Raw genomic sequence first — 14,660 nt, 5'->3', positions numbered from 1 at the left:
CTATCACCTACCAGCCCATGTCTTACCCATCTCTCTTTCCCCTATTTTTTTCTGGCCAGTTTCCCCCTAAAACCTCAATCTTTGATACTTGGCCAAGGAACCCCCGCCCCCCAAAAAATCAGGTCTGGGTGCTTTCCATGGATTCTCTCCTGAAGGCAGCTTACACATCAGCTTCAGAGGTGGAGATCCTAGGATCAAGTTGAGGAAGGGGGAAGTCTTGCAAAATGCTGGGCAGATCTCATTTCTTGTTCTGATGAGGACAGGAATTAACAAAAAAAGTGCAAAAGGCAAAGACATGGATGTAATCAACCATTTATTTCAACTAACTGCTCAACTGTTGTATAGACAAATCCAATGTGTTGCCATTTTGAATCTCAAGTAGGGTGCTAATCAACACACGTTATTCCAGACACTGAAAGCTAATTGAACTGCTTTGCATGTAGCTTTCTTCACATCAAGAAGTGAAACATTCCCAGCTGAGTGGGATTGGGTTTCTACAAAACTGATGGCAAATTAAATACAAATTTAATGCACACTCAGCTGTTTTGCTAACATTTTGTCTTGTAGGACTGTGGACAATTTCAGCCAAATTTTACTCACTTACAGCTGTTTTCCTGTGATGTCTGAATTCAGATCAAAGCTTTCACGTTTAAAAGAATGTTGAAAGTAATAAATCATTCTGAAATGTGAATACATTTCAATGAATAAGTCTTGTAAGGTCTGGAGCAAGTAAAGCATTTGATGTGGGCAGTAATCATGTTACTATTACTTTCCATTTCCCAACTGGGCACAGAATGTGGGTAGGCGTTTCCTCCAAATGAATGGCACGGATTTACTGCTGTTCCAGGTCATATTGATGCTGGCCAGTTTGAAAGTTCTGGGATTTTTACATATAGGTGGTATCTTTCCTGAAATGTATGCTTTGTGAAGCAAGCTTCCATTCATACATAGAACAGCAATGAAATTCTAAAGCCTCCACTCAGTTCAACAGCCATAAATAGAGAATAGAGAAACCTTTCATATTAAGAATGTTATGGTATGATTATCTGTGGGTCAGCCCTTCGCTCAGTGGCAGTCGCTTGCTTCCAAACCCATAGTTTCAGGGTACTTCGAGACTTAAACATTCCTTATCTGATAGTAATGTGTCCTTTAAGGAGAAATATTAAAATGAGGCTTTCGCCATGACCTGAAGCATTTAGGGATGATCTTCGAACATCATTTGAAATAGTGTACTCCTAGTATTTAATCCCCACCCCCCAGAGTTATCAGAGCTAACCATTAAATTGAGGGCATTCGTTTAAGGTGAAGGGGCAAGTAGCTTTTTTTTTAAATGAGGAAGACGCTGGAAAGCAGTGCCAGGAGTGGTGGTGGAGGTCAATACAACAGAAACATTTAAGAGGCTCTTTAAAAAGGCACGAGTGTGCAGAGAATGGTGGGGTAGGAATATTGTATAGGCAAAAGCGATGAGTTTAGATAGGCATTTAATTAGTTTGGCACAATATCGTGGGCAGCAAGGTCTGTCCCTGTTCTATGTTCTATTTGTTAATGTATGGGAATTTCAAATTGCTTAGCAGGTTTGCTGCAGCACTAACTACACTTCAAAACAGCACGTAAACAGCAACATTCTCGTGACTACACCTTTTCTCCATGGGGAGCATTGACAAGCTGCTTAAGCCAAGTTGTTACAAAGTAAAATATTATCAATCCTGGCCACGTTTAAAAACTTGCTTCCTTAAGAAATTAATAAACAATTAAACAAATTTCCTGTATTGTGTCTCCTCTGTGCAATTTTCATTACAAAACTTCAGATTTGTTAAGACAATGACTAAAAGAATGGCTAGAATACCATCAACTGACTGTTTGCTTATGATGTGCTATCTGATATGTTGACAGAACACGTTAAACCTCATTTGGTCGTTCTGTTGCAGCCTTCTGCCAATCAGACAAGCACGAAAGACTGAGACTAGACACATGCACCCTTTGGTGATGACATCTCAGTTGTGTCTGGCTCTGTCTACAATACTCACTTTGCTTCTGTTTACTAATAGTTCATCCTGTGGGGAATTTTTAAACTAGAAGCCATCTTGAACTAGTTAAAAGAAAAAAAAAATTGGATTTTTAGATTGCTTAGCTTGACAAGTGGCATGAATCTATTATTAAAGATGTAAAAGTGCATTTAAAGAATTAAAACAGCAGCTAAGGAGACAAGAATTCCCTTTTATGAAAGGAAATTTTCAGTATGTTTACCAAATCTTGATGCTATAAATAGAAAAGATAAGTGTGAAACAATTGGTCTATTATGCAATACACACAATGCTGGAAGAAATCAGCAGGCCTGGCAGCCTCCGTGGAAAAGAGTACAGTTGACGTGTCGGGCTGAGACCCTCATCAGGACTCCAGAGAGGGAAAAAAGAGAGTCAGAGTTAGAAGATGGAGGAGGGGCAGGAGAAACACAAGGTGATAGGTGAAACTGGGAGGGGTGAAGTAAGGAGCTGGGAAGTTGATTGGTGAAAGAGACACAGGGCTGGAGATGTGGGGATTCTGATAGGAGATGATAGAAGGCCATGGAAGAAATAAAGAGGGATGAGCACCAGCAGGTGAGGGTAGGTAAGGGGTAAGGCGAGAGAGAAAAGGGAATGGAGGATGGTGAAGGGGGTATTACCATAAAGAGAAACCAAGATACATAGACAACAGGGCTTTGCTTCCAGATGAACTCAGTGCCTTCTATGCTCACTTTGACAGTCAAAACATGGAGGAACCTTCTCAAACTCCCACAGCACCTGATGATCCTGTGATTTTCAGGATGAGACAGACTTGTGAACAGCCTCCAGGAGTGCGAACCCATGAAAAATGTCTGTCCCAGGCGAGGTACCTGACTAAACACCTGTGCTGATCAACTGGCTGAGTGTTCACTGAGATCTTTAACCCTTCGCTTCGGCATTCTGAGATACCCACCTGCTTCAGGGAGACTTCACTTATACCAGTGACTGAGAACATGATAGCCTGCCTCAGTGAATACGGTCCAGTCTCATCTACATTTACAGTAATGAAGTGTTTTGAGAGGTTGGTGATGAAATGTATCAACTCCCGACCAAGAAGCAAATTGGATCCAGTTCAAGTTGCCTACAGGCGCAACAGCTAAACAGTGGACGCCATCTCATTGGCTCTTTACTCAACCCTAGAACATCTGGACAGCAAAGATGCAACCATCAAGATGCTCTTATGAATTACAGCTTGGCATTCAATACCATCATCCCCTCAAACCTAATTGATAAGCTTCAAGACCCTAATCTTAACACCTCCTTGATCATCGATTTCCTCACCTTTAGACCCCAGTCAGTTCAGAATCACAACAACATCTCCACAATCTCCATCAGCAAGGCGCACCACAAGTCTGCGCTCAGCCCTCTGCTCTAGTCACTTTAGACTTGACTGTGGCAAAGCATAGGTCCAATGTTCTACTCGTTTGTTAATAATACCACTGTCTTTGGCCCAATCAAAGGGGGTGATGAATCAACATGTAGGAGGGAGATTGAAAATCTGGCCGAGTGGTGCCACAACAACTCAATGTCAGCACGGCCCACGAAACTGATTATTGACTTCTGGAGGATAAAAAGAGGGTCAGCAACTTAATTCCTCAGAGCTATCATTTCGGAGGACCTGCACTGGGCCCAGCATACAAGTGCAATTACGAAGAAAGCTCAGCAGTGCCTTTACTTCCTGTGGCGTTTGTGAAGATTTGGCATGACATCCAAAACTGACTGTAGGGTAATGTAATCGGTAGAAATGTACACAATTCACAACCACCAACATTGAGTTGGGGTTTTGCTTGAAGAGGCTGGTCTGACCCGATGATGCAATTGGTAAAGGACTTTTAATCGCGCTTTGCGTATAGTTTGAGTTGAATAGCTTCCTGTGTGCCATAGGTGCTGGAGTGAACGTGCTGCCAGCATCGCCTGTTGATGAGAAGGCAAAGAGCAGTGAAAGCTCACTGCAGGCTGCCAAAGGCAGCAGGATCCATGCTTACGGGATATGTCAGGTGGCATTATACATGGGACTTTGTCCTGGCTAAAGTGGTGCAGATTTCCTGTGTGCCCAAGGACTATTAGTCAATCTTAAAAACTGCCAGCTTGTGGATGTGAAGGACTTTGGGCCATTACCCTATTTCCCCAGTAAGTTCCCAACGACTGGCAAGTGCATGCACCACCATGAGTTTACTCAACTGCTGGGCCAATTCCCAAAGCTCACCAAGGCTACATTCGCCACTACAGGCACAGAACATGGGGTTCAGCACTACATTTCGTCAACTGGCCTGCTAGTCCATGCCCGAGTGCATAGACTGGACCCAGAAAAGCTGGCAACCGTGAAGGCTGAGTTTGCCAACACCGAAAGACTTGACATTGTATGCCTGTCGAATAGCCCCTGGGCTCACCTCCCCCTCCATATTGTCCCCGAGTCAGATGGTAGTTGCCTCCCATGTGGTGATTATCAATGCCCTAAAGAGGCCACCAGCCCTGATTGTTACCCGGTCCCACACATGCAAGACTTATCGGCATGTTTAGCTGGAAAGCTGATTTTTTGCACCCCAAAGTTGATCCAGTTAGGGGCTACCATCGGGTGAAAAATGCAGTACAGACCTTGCAGCGGCTGCTCGACTCCATATTAAAGGAGTTAGATTTTCTTTACCTGGATGACACACTTGTCACCATTGCATCCAAATCCGAACACATCTCACCTCGGCACACCGAGCTCTGAAGCCCATATTATTAACCCCAAATGCCAGTTAGGGTTGTCAATCATTGACTTTCTTGGTCATCGCACCTCTGCAGAAGCTGAGAAAACCCATTCATCAGAAGAAACCGCTATTATGGATTTCCAACACACCATGCTACTAAAAAACTACACGAAGTTTTAGACGTAGTGAATTCCTATCACTGCTTCATTCCACTTGCTACTTAACTGTATAGTGCACTTATAGGCAACACCTCGAATCACATGCTGGCTGGTCAGCTGATATTTGATGACACCAAGCGAGCTCTTTCCCAACATTTCCCTACTGGTGCACCCACTCCCCGTTGCACCTATAGCCGTTACTACTGATGCTTCGGACTGTGCTGTGGGGGCTGTACGTGAACAGTTAGAGGACTTTCACTGCACTTTGTTCAGTATTTTAGAGTTCAGTTAAGTGAGTTGTTACAGTTTTTCTTAAACATAAAACACATCAAATCATCTTGCTTGCAAAAACCTACAGGACAGACTTCTGTAGATGTGTGGTGGAAAGTATATTGATTGGCTGCACCACAACCTGGTATGGAAACACCAATGCACTTGAACAGAAAATCCTTCAAGTCATGGATATACCTCACTCCATTGTGGTGAACTACATATACCTGTCTGGACTGCTCCTGTGGCTCCTCCCACAGACCCCTGATGACTGCTCCTGTGGCTCCTCCCACAGACCCTGCTGACTGCTCCTGTGGCTCCTCCCACAGACCCTGCTGACTGCTCCTGTGGCTCCTCCCACAGACCCCCGCTGACTGCTCCTGTGGCTCCTCCCACAGACCCCTGCTGACTGCTCCAGTGGCCCCTCCCACAGACCCCTGTATAAAGGCGATTGAGGCCTGAGCCTGGCCTCATTCTCCAGGATGTAGTGTTGTTCATTCTTCCAGTCAATAAAAGCCGATATCTCACTTCTTACGTCTCAGAGTGAGTTATTGATGGTGTATCAACACTGTGATAGCCTAGCACAGATGGAAAGCGTGCAAGGGACCATTTGCTCCATAGTCCAGCGCTGATGCCACTACGCCATCAGCTGGCTTTATATTCCGTAACTACAACATAATGTCCATACTCCTAATGATGCATCATCCATCACAGGTGAAGTCCTCACTCAGGTCATATGCTCTCACCTTGCTGCTGCTATGAGGAAGGTAGTAAGGGAGCCTCAGGACTCACCACCATCTTCCGCAACAGTTATTACTTCTCAACCATTAAGCTCTTGAACCAAAGGGGATAACTTCACACACCCCATCCACAGCCTATGGACTCACTTTAAGGGGCTCACCATTCATGTTCTTGACATTTAATTATTGTTTCTTTGTGTATTTGCTGTTGGTCATATTTTGCACTCTGGTTGAATGCTCAGGCTGGTGCAGTCTTTCATTGATTGTATTACAAACTTAATGAGTATGTTCACAAGAAAGTGAATCTCAGGGTTGTATATGGAGACATGCACTTTGAGAATAAATTGACTTTAAACCTTCACAAAGCCTTTGACAAGATGCTACGCGAGAGATTAATAAACACAACTGGAGCACTGCGGGAGGAGGGGAGTGGCTGAAATTGAGGAATGGTTAACCTACAGAAAGGAGGAAATGGGAACCCATGGGTTATTTTTTAGGTTTGGAGGACAGTAACTAGTGAGGTGTCACTGGATTTAGTGCTGGGGATTCGGCTGTTTGAAAGAATACAAGTGATAGGGATGATATTGATGAGGAGTGTAAATTATGGAGGTTTGGAGGTGTGGTGAACTACATATACCTGTCTGGATACACCCCTCTGCTGACTGCTCCTGTGGCTCCTCCCACTGACCCCTGTATAAAGGCGATTGGAGGCACTGCTCCTCCCTCAGTCTCCAGGATGTTGTGTGGTGGTCTCTTGCAGCTAATAAAAGCCTATCGTTCGCCTCCCATCTCCGAGAGTTATTGATGGTGCATCAGGAGGACTGCACGCAAGTACACACAAATAGCTTAAACAACCTTCCACTGGACCACAGTACCCGTCACACATGGCACAGGAAACAAAATGCTACCACAAACAAGTTAAAAAATAAAAGTGCACGTAGTGCACGGCACAGGAAAACTGTACATTAAACAGCTCACTGTCCTAGTGACAAGATCTCAGTGACGGCAGGGGTTTCATTGGGTGGGGTGTGGTGGAAGAAGACAATCCCAGTGACCCTCTCGGTGATTTTTACTATCCTCTGTAGGATCTTGTCGTCTGATGTCTTACAGCTTCTGTATCACACAATGACGCTGCCAGACAGGAGATTCCTGATGGTGTTTCTGTAGAAAGTTGTTAGAATAGGGGCAGGGAGCCTGCAAGCCTCAGTCTCCTCAGAAAATGTAGGTGCTGCTGTGTCTTAGACTAACAAGTCAGGGTATTGTTTGAAAGGTGCAAAATGAGAGGTGTTGAAGTTCAGTGATTGCCGTTATATACCAGTCAATAAAGTTAACCTGTAGGTACAGCAAGCAACTAGGAAGGGAAATGGCCTTAATTTGCCGGAGAATTTGAGGCCAAGCCTAGAGATATCTTCCTCCAATTATACATGGTCCTGTTGAAACTACGTGAAACAGGTCTGATGTCTTTACCCAGGGAAAAGATACTGTACTTGTAATAGAGGGACTGCAAAAAAAATGTTTGAGGTTAATTCTAGTTTGTGAGTGTCACATGTAGAAAGTGACAGAGATATTGCTTCCTGTGGCTGAAATGTCTGCCCAGAGGGTAGAAAATCTTTAGAATTCACTTTTCAAGAGAATTATAGAGACCAGTTTACTGCGTATATTCAAAACAGGAGATAGATACATTTTTGTATATTAAAGAAATAGTGATTTAATATGGGTTTGGTGGGCTATAAGTTCAGCTGTAATCTTGACTAGCAGAGTGGGCACAAGGGAACAAATGACTCAGCATGGCCTCTTTCTCATTTTTATGATGTTGTTTAAAACTTCTGCAGGCTTTTCTACCCAATTTTAACCAGTTTAAATCTGAAATGCAGGTACAAGTCTATTATTCCTTTTGTTTTGAAAATACCAGTTATATTTCTCCATGAAACTTAGTGAAGCTTCTTCACGTGAATTCCTCTGTTCTAGCACTTTCTTCTCCGTATATGCTAGCCCGATATTGTGTTGTGTCAGAGAATTGTACAGCCTGCAGCATGGTGCCTCTTCCCTTTCTTATCTCTGGAGAATGGGAAAGATATTTTATAAAACTTGTTAGCTTTGTTAGGCTTGAACTGTGTCAGAATGCACACTTCCTTCAGTGTACATCTTGCCAAGGTGCTCAGAATGGGAATGAGGCAAGTGCCGCTACAAGATCCACCATCGAGGACACCCAGCATCTATGCTGTGCTCTCTTCGTTCTGCTCCTTCAGCAAGGTGCAGGAGCCTCAGGTCCCACACCACCAGGTTCAGGAACAGTTATTACTCTTCAACCATCTGGCTCCTGAACCTGCGTGGATAACCTGACTCACCTCACTGAATTGATTCCACAACCTATGGACTCATTTTCAAGGGCTCAGACTCATGTTCCCATTATTATTTACTTATGCATTTTGCATAACATTTTTCACACTGGTTGGTTGTCAGTCTTTGTGTATAGTTTTTCACTGAATTCTATTACATTTCTGTGTGAATGCCTGCAAGAAAATGAATATCAGGGCAGACATGTTGACATACATTCTAAGTAAATTTATTATCCTAGTATTAAATCAGTTTGAACACTCAACTAAACAAAATCATAATTGCAAAGCTAAAAGCTGCAGATTCTGTAATAAAAATATAAAATGTGGAAGCATACAGCAGATTCAGGTAGTTTGTACAGAGAAACAATAAACGATTCAGGTTAATTACAAGTCTTAAATTCTAAAGACCAGAAATACTGCTAAACATCTGAATTGCATCCAATGGGTCAAAGTGCAAACGGAAAGCTCAAACCAGCACTATATTCTACCAAACGAAAATTTGAAAGCCTATATATGATTGAGTTCTGATGAAGAGCTTCAGCCCAAAATACCAACTGTTTATTCACTCCATAAATGCTGCCTGACCTGCTGAGTTCCTCCAGCATTTTGTGCACACTGCTCTGGATTTCGAATCCGCAGAATCTCATGCTTATCGTTGATAGCCTATTTGAAAACCACACTGTTACCATGGAAACTCAACTCAGTGAATATCTTTTGAGGCTACTAAATTATTGAAACAAAGTAGGCTCACAAGTTATCACAAAGTTAAGCACGTGCATGTTCATAGATAGGTTTTATTATATTGGTCGCCTGGGATGCATTTTAATTCCCAAATTTATTCTCTCCAACTCTCCTTCGATCTGATATTCTACCTAATATATTAAGCATGGATGTGGCATGACCTGAAGTCAAATTAACATTTCATTCATTACAAGCTGGAACATGAATGCAATCCCACAAATAAAACACAGAGGTTCTCCAAAGGACTCACTCATTTTCTTTGGTAGATTCATTTTGGTGCATTTACATTTTCCAGACATATGGAAAGCAAGCTCATGTAATTTAAAGGAAGTTTTACTCATTCCTTGGAGACAAGAAAGGCTGCAGATGCTGGAAATCTGGAGCGACACACAAAATACTGGAGGAACTCAAAGAGTCAGGTAGCATGTATGAAAAGATACTGAGAGTTAATGTTTTTGAGTTGAGAACCCTTCTTCATAACTCACTTCTTTATTGACTCCTTACTAGTTAGAAAGAAATTAAAGTGTGATTCATCAAATAACTTGGCCAGAGAGGATTTAAAAAAAAAATTAAGTATATAATTAAATAATAGTTTATGACTGAAGCCTCTTGCTCCACATACAAATCACAAGAAGCCCACTTAAGATTGGACAAGATTAGCTTAGTGTCACATGTACATTGTGAACTGCATCATTCACATCAAATCAACAATGATTGTGCTGGACAGCCCTGGAGTGCCACCATGCTAACTAACCCCATCTTTGGAATGTGGGAGGAAAGAGGACTCCTTGAGAAACTCACAGCCATGGGGAGAATGTACAATCTCCTGTCAGGTAGTTGCAAGAATTGAACCCCAATCAGTAATCACTGGTGCTGTACTAGCATTATGCTAACTGCTATATTACCGCGACGCTCAAGATGCCAAGGTGAATCATAACCCAATGATTGGCATGAAGTGAAAATTTAGTAAATCTCAGAACAAAGGCAATTGTTCCAACTTTGGCTTTCAAAGTTAAGCCTTTTTAAATTTCGTTCTACCTGTTGTAGTGGCCAAATAAAATAGACTCACGTTGAGCGTGGAACAGCTCTCCTTGTCACTTTCATTGGGCTTGCTGCTGTTACAGGAAAGCAACATCTATCATCAAGACTCACACCACCTAGGCCATGCCTCCTTCTTCAGGAATGTCATAGAGGAGACTCAGGACCCACACCACTAGGTTCAGGAACAGTCATTGCCCCTCAGCTATCAGACTCTTGAACCAAAGGAGCTAACTTCATTCAGCTTCAATTGCCCCATCACTGAACTATTCCCGCAAACTACGGACTCACTTTCAAGGGCTTCATCTCGTGTTTGATATTTATTGTCTACGTATTATTATTTCTCAGCAGGTCAGGCAGCATCGACAGAAGAGAGTAACCAGTCCATGTTTCAGGCAGAGATCCCTCCATCGACTCTACTCTTTTCCATAGAGGCTGCCTGACCTGCTGAATTCCTCCTGCATTTTGTGGGTGGTGCTTTAGATTTCCAGCATCTGCAGATTTTCTTTTGTTTAGTTTTTCTTTTACGTTTGCACAGTGTGTCGTCTTTTGCACGTTGGCCATTTGTGGTCTCATTGATTCTGCGTTTCTTGGATTTACTGAGCATGCTTGGAAGAAATCAGTCTCAAGATGTGGTATGGTGACTATGTGCTTGGATAATAAATTTACTCTGAACTTCGCCAGTTTAAAAAATCTACCCTGGATAACCATCCTTCCCACCCTTTGAAGTGAAAGCTAAGAGTTAATATAGAAGAAATTTTTAAAAAAGGAACATTCTCTAGGTGTTGTGAGGAATCCATGATATGCTTATGGTTGTACCATTAGCCTCTTCTGCAACCACTCCCCATGCAACCATAGCTCACTCATTCAGCCCTTCATGGTATCTGCCCCTGCTCCTCTCCCAATCACAACTACCTGCCTCCCATAATCACAGCTCCCTACCTCTTCCACCTGGGACATCTCTCACTACAATCTCTCTTCTCCCCAACAGTAGCCTCTCTCTACTGTCTTGTAAGATTTTACAATTGTTGAGGACATTCAGCATGGTGGTCTTGTTGTGCTAGCCCTCTGCAGATGGTTTCGTCAAGTGCCAGCTGGAAAACAGAAAAGTGCTGATGTGCTCCTACTTTCAAGTTCAGCCTTGCCAGGATCCTAGGCCAATCTCAGCCTCCTCCACTCCCTTCAGAGCACTTTGCAGATACCTTGGCCAATGATTTTCTCCCTACGAGGACCTAATTAATATTTAGATCACTATAGTAACTGCTCTGGTTTCAGACACACGCCTCACTGTTGAAACAAAAAAAGCTGTGTTGAATTTCCAGCATCTGCAGATTTCCTCGTGTTTGCTCTTTAATATTTCAGAACTTGGCTCTGAAAATTTCAGGGATCTTTGGTCTTGCGGGGTAACATTAATTAAAGGAATCCTTGGAGAAATAGCATGAAAGATTGCTTACACTATTTCTGCAGGTGTTGCATAGAATGATCATTGTGATTTCTGCATAAACTCCATTTAATTACAATTTTGAAACCGAAATTCAGTACTGTCAACATGAGCACTATGAGCACTACCACTGGAGTATGGTGATCTCATTGCCAACAAGCCTCAAAGGCTTTCAATCCACTATGAACTGAAGTCACCTTTCAGACAAAAAAAAGAAATGGAAAGTGAAAAAACCCAGATAAAATGGCAGTCTTTTACCTCTGCTGGATGGCAATTGATCATGTGCATTTCCTGTTTTTATCATTACTGGTATGACTGAAAGCAAAGGATCAGTAGCGAATCTAACCCTGCAAAGACCAGTCTTGTGTCTAGTATGAGTGCAAGGCACATGAGAACATTGGGCAAAGCAAACATGTGCCAAATGTCTGCTGCTGATTAATTTTTATTTCATGCACATGAAAACACAATGGGAAGTAATTCATCTTTGGTCATGGCAGCTAAACAGGTGCAAGAATACGAGACACAGTTGAAATCACTTCCCAAGTTTAACTGACTGCTTAAGTTCATCTCTAATGACTGGAGGCAGATCTCTCCTCCATTGATTGTCAACTGAATAACATGGGCTTCTAATGCAACTGAGCATATTGGAAGACTACTCAGGAGTTGGAGAGGCTACCAAAAAATAAATAAATTGGGAATGATCAAACTGCACTCAATGGCCATTTGAATACGTACCTCCTGTATGTCTGTGGTCTTCTGCTGCTGTAGCCCATGTGTTGTGCATTTAGAGTTGCTCTTCTGCACGCCATTGGTGTAATGTGTGGTTGAGCCTTCCTGTCAGTTTGAACTTGTCTGGCCATTCTCCTCTGTCCTCCCATTAACACGGCATTTTTGCCCACAGAACTGCCAGTCTTTTTTTTCCTGTATTAAACTTAGAGACTGTTTGTGTGAAAATCCTAGGAGATCAGCAGTTTCAGATATTCAAACCACCCTGTCTGGCACTGAGACTTCATTCACAAAGTTACTTAGATTGCATCTCCTCCCCATTCTGATGTTAGGTCCAAACAGCAACTGAACCTCCTGCACGCTTTTATGCATTGAGCTGTTCACATGATTGGCATATTGGATTTTGCATTAACAAGCAGGTGTACCTAATAATTTGGCAACTGTGTAAAAATGCATTGCATTAATATTCATTCGGAGATCTGGATATTGGCAAAGCCATCACTTATTGCCCACTCTAAATTTGCTTTGTTTTAAATGGTCTTTTTGAACTGCTGAAGTTGAAGGTACCCGTCAGTTCTGCCAGGTAGTAAATTCCAAGCTTTAGCAAAGTAACAATATCCCAGCAACATCTGCCACCCTTTCCCCCACAAGGTACTTTTGGTCGGAGTTGGAGGGGAATTTTTAGGCACTGCCAAGTCCACAGCATGAAATGAAACCCACCAAGCGATGCAAGGAAAGAGAACAGACCCAACTGAGGGGCTGGGGTTCTGCTTCTCCAAATGAAGATGAGAATTTTCTGAACATCTTTGTTTTCCTACACACAGCAGTCTCCCAGAGGCATCCTCAAAAATCATTAAAACACAAGACATAAGAGCAGAATGATGCCATTTGGCCATTTGAATCTGTTCTGCCAATTGTGGCTGATTTATGTTCTATCACATTCTCCTCCCTTCTGCTGGTAAGCGTTGATGCCTGTACTAATCAAAGATTTATCAACCTTCACTTTAAATATATCCAATGACTTGGCTTCCACACCTGTTCATAGCAATGAATTCCAGATTCACCTCCTCTGGCCAAAGAAAGTATAAGGGGATGCCCTTCTGTTCTGAGAAGGTGCTTTCTTTCCCTTAACTCACCCACTATGATAAATATCCTCTCTATGTCCACTCTATCCAAGCCTTTCAATATTCGATAGGTTTCAATGAGATCCCACTTATCCTTCTAAACTCTAATCGATAGAGATCCAGAGACACCAAACACTCCTCATACACAACTCGTACATTCCCAAGAGCAAACATGAGGAAACCTGCAGATGCTGGAAATTCAAACAACACACACAAAATGCTGGTGGAACACAGCAGGCCAGGCAGCATAAGTAGAAGCGCTGTCGCCGTTTCGGGCCCAGACCCTTCGCCAGGATCTCGGCCCGAAACGTCGACAGTGCTTCTCCCTATAGATGCTGCCTGGCCTGCTGTGTTCCACCAGCATTTTGTGTGTGTCATATATTCCCAAGGTATCTTTTATAGACCTCCTCTGGACCCTCCCCAATGCCTATACATCTTTTTTTAAGATATAGGGCCAAACTTGCTCACAATACTCCAAATATAGTCTGATCAATGCCTTTTAACACATTTGCATTACATTCTTGAATTTATATTGCAATTTCCTTGAAATGAATGCTAACATTGGATTTGCCTTCTCAGGGAAAAGCAACTACTCTCTCAAAATGGTTGAGATTCAACAGTGGCCCTCCTTTAAATCTGTAAGCTTCCAAGAGGAGTGGAGTCATTTACAGAGACCAAATTAGTGGACATTGACCAGGCTTTGGCATCTTCTGAAGAAATAACAGGTTTTACTGTGATGGAAATCTGCTAACTGAGTAATAGTTGATGACTAATGACTTGCATCAGATTGTGTTGGTTGCCAACGCAGTGACACATTTCATCATATGTTTCAATGTACATGTGATAAATAACACTTTCTAATAAAGCTCATCTCATTTTGGAAAGCAGAATGGCTACCCTTGTCATCAAGGTAACATTTGACTAAGTATGATGCCAAAGAACTTCGAAACTGAAGTCAAAAGGAAAAACACTAGTTGTACATCAAATGGTGTGAAACAAGTTGCCTCCATTAGTTTAAGATCTAACAGCCAGTTGATACCATGTCTTAGTAAGAAGGGCTAAAGCTTCGAAAGTGAAAATATTATTTTGCCGACGCCATGTGCCTTACTCTACCTTGCTGAACATTGCTACGTGGCACTTTCCTTACCGTTCCTACTGAATAGGATCAGATAAAACACTGCAGCTATTTTGATCAGATGTCAGTCAACAGGTCATGAGCTAGCCTCAGTTTATTTTGTTGTTTGTGTCAGTTAAGTGGTCTGTGAAGTAATGATGCATGACTTTTGCTAGAGCTATTTTGACAACCTCACCACAATTGGTACAGGGCAGGTGCTGCACACATTACTGT

At 42.5% G+C, this 14,660-nt stretch overlaps 1 long non-coding RNA gene across 1 annotated transcript in view; it reads left to right on the top strand.

Moving 5' to 3' along the window:
- Positions 1–14,036, top strand: part of LOC140728705 (uncharacterized) — a 39,882-nt gene extending 25,846 nt beyond the window's left edge. Inside the window, exon 4 of the long non-coding RNA XR_012099158.1 lies at positions 13,892–14,036. This is a non-coding gene — a long non-coding RNA (uncharacterized lncRNA). The remainder of the gene's footprint in view (positions 1–13,891) is intronic.
- Positions 14,037–14,660: the final 624 nt, after the last annotated feature.

The sequence above is a fragment of the Hemitrygon akajei genome, chromosome 6 (genome assembly GCF_048418815.1).
Source record: "Hemitrygon akajei chromosome 6, sHemAka1.3, whole genome shotgun sequence".
Lineage (NCBI taxonomy): Eukaryota > Metazoa > Chordata > Chondrichthyes > Myliobatiformes > Dasyatidae > Hemitrygon > Hemitrygon akajei.
Note: the sequence above shows the minus strand (reverse complement) of the source record. Positions and strands in the feature narration are given on the sequence as shown.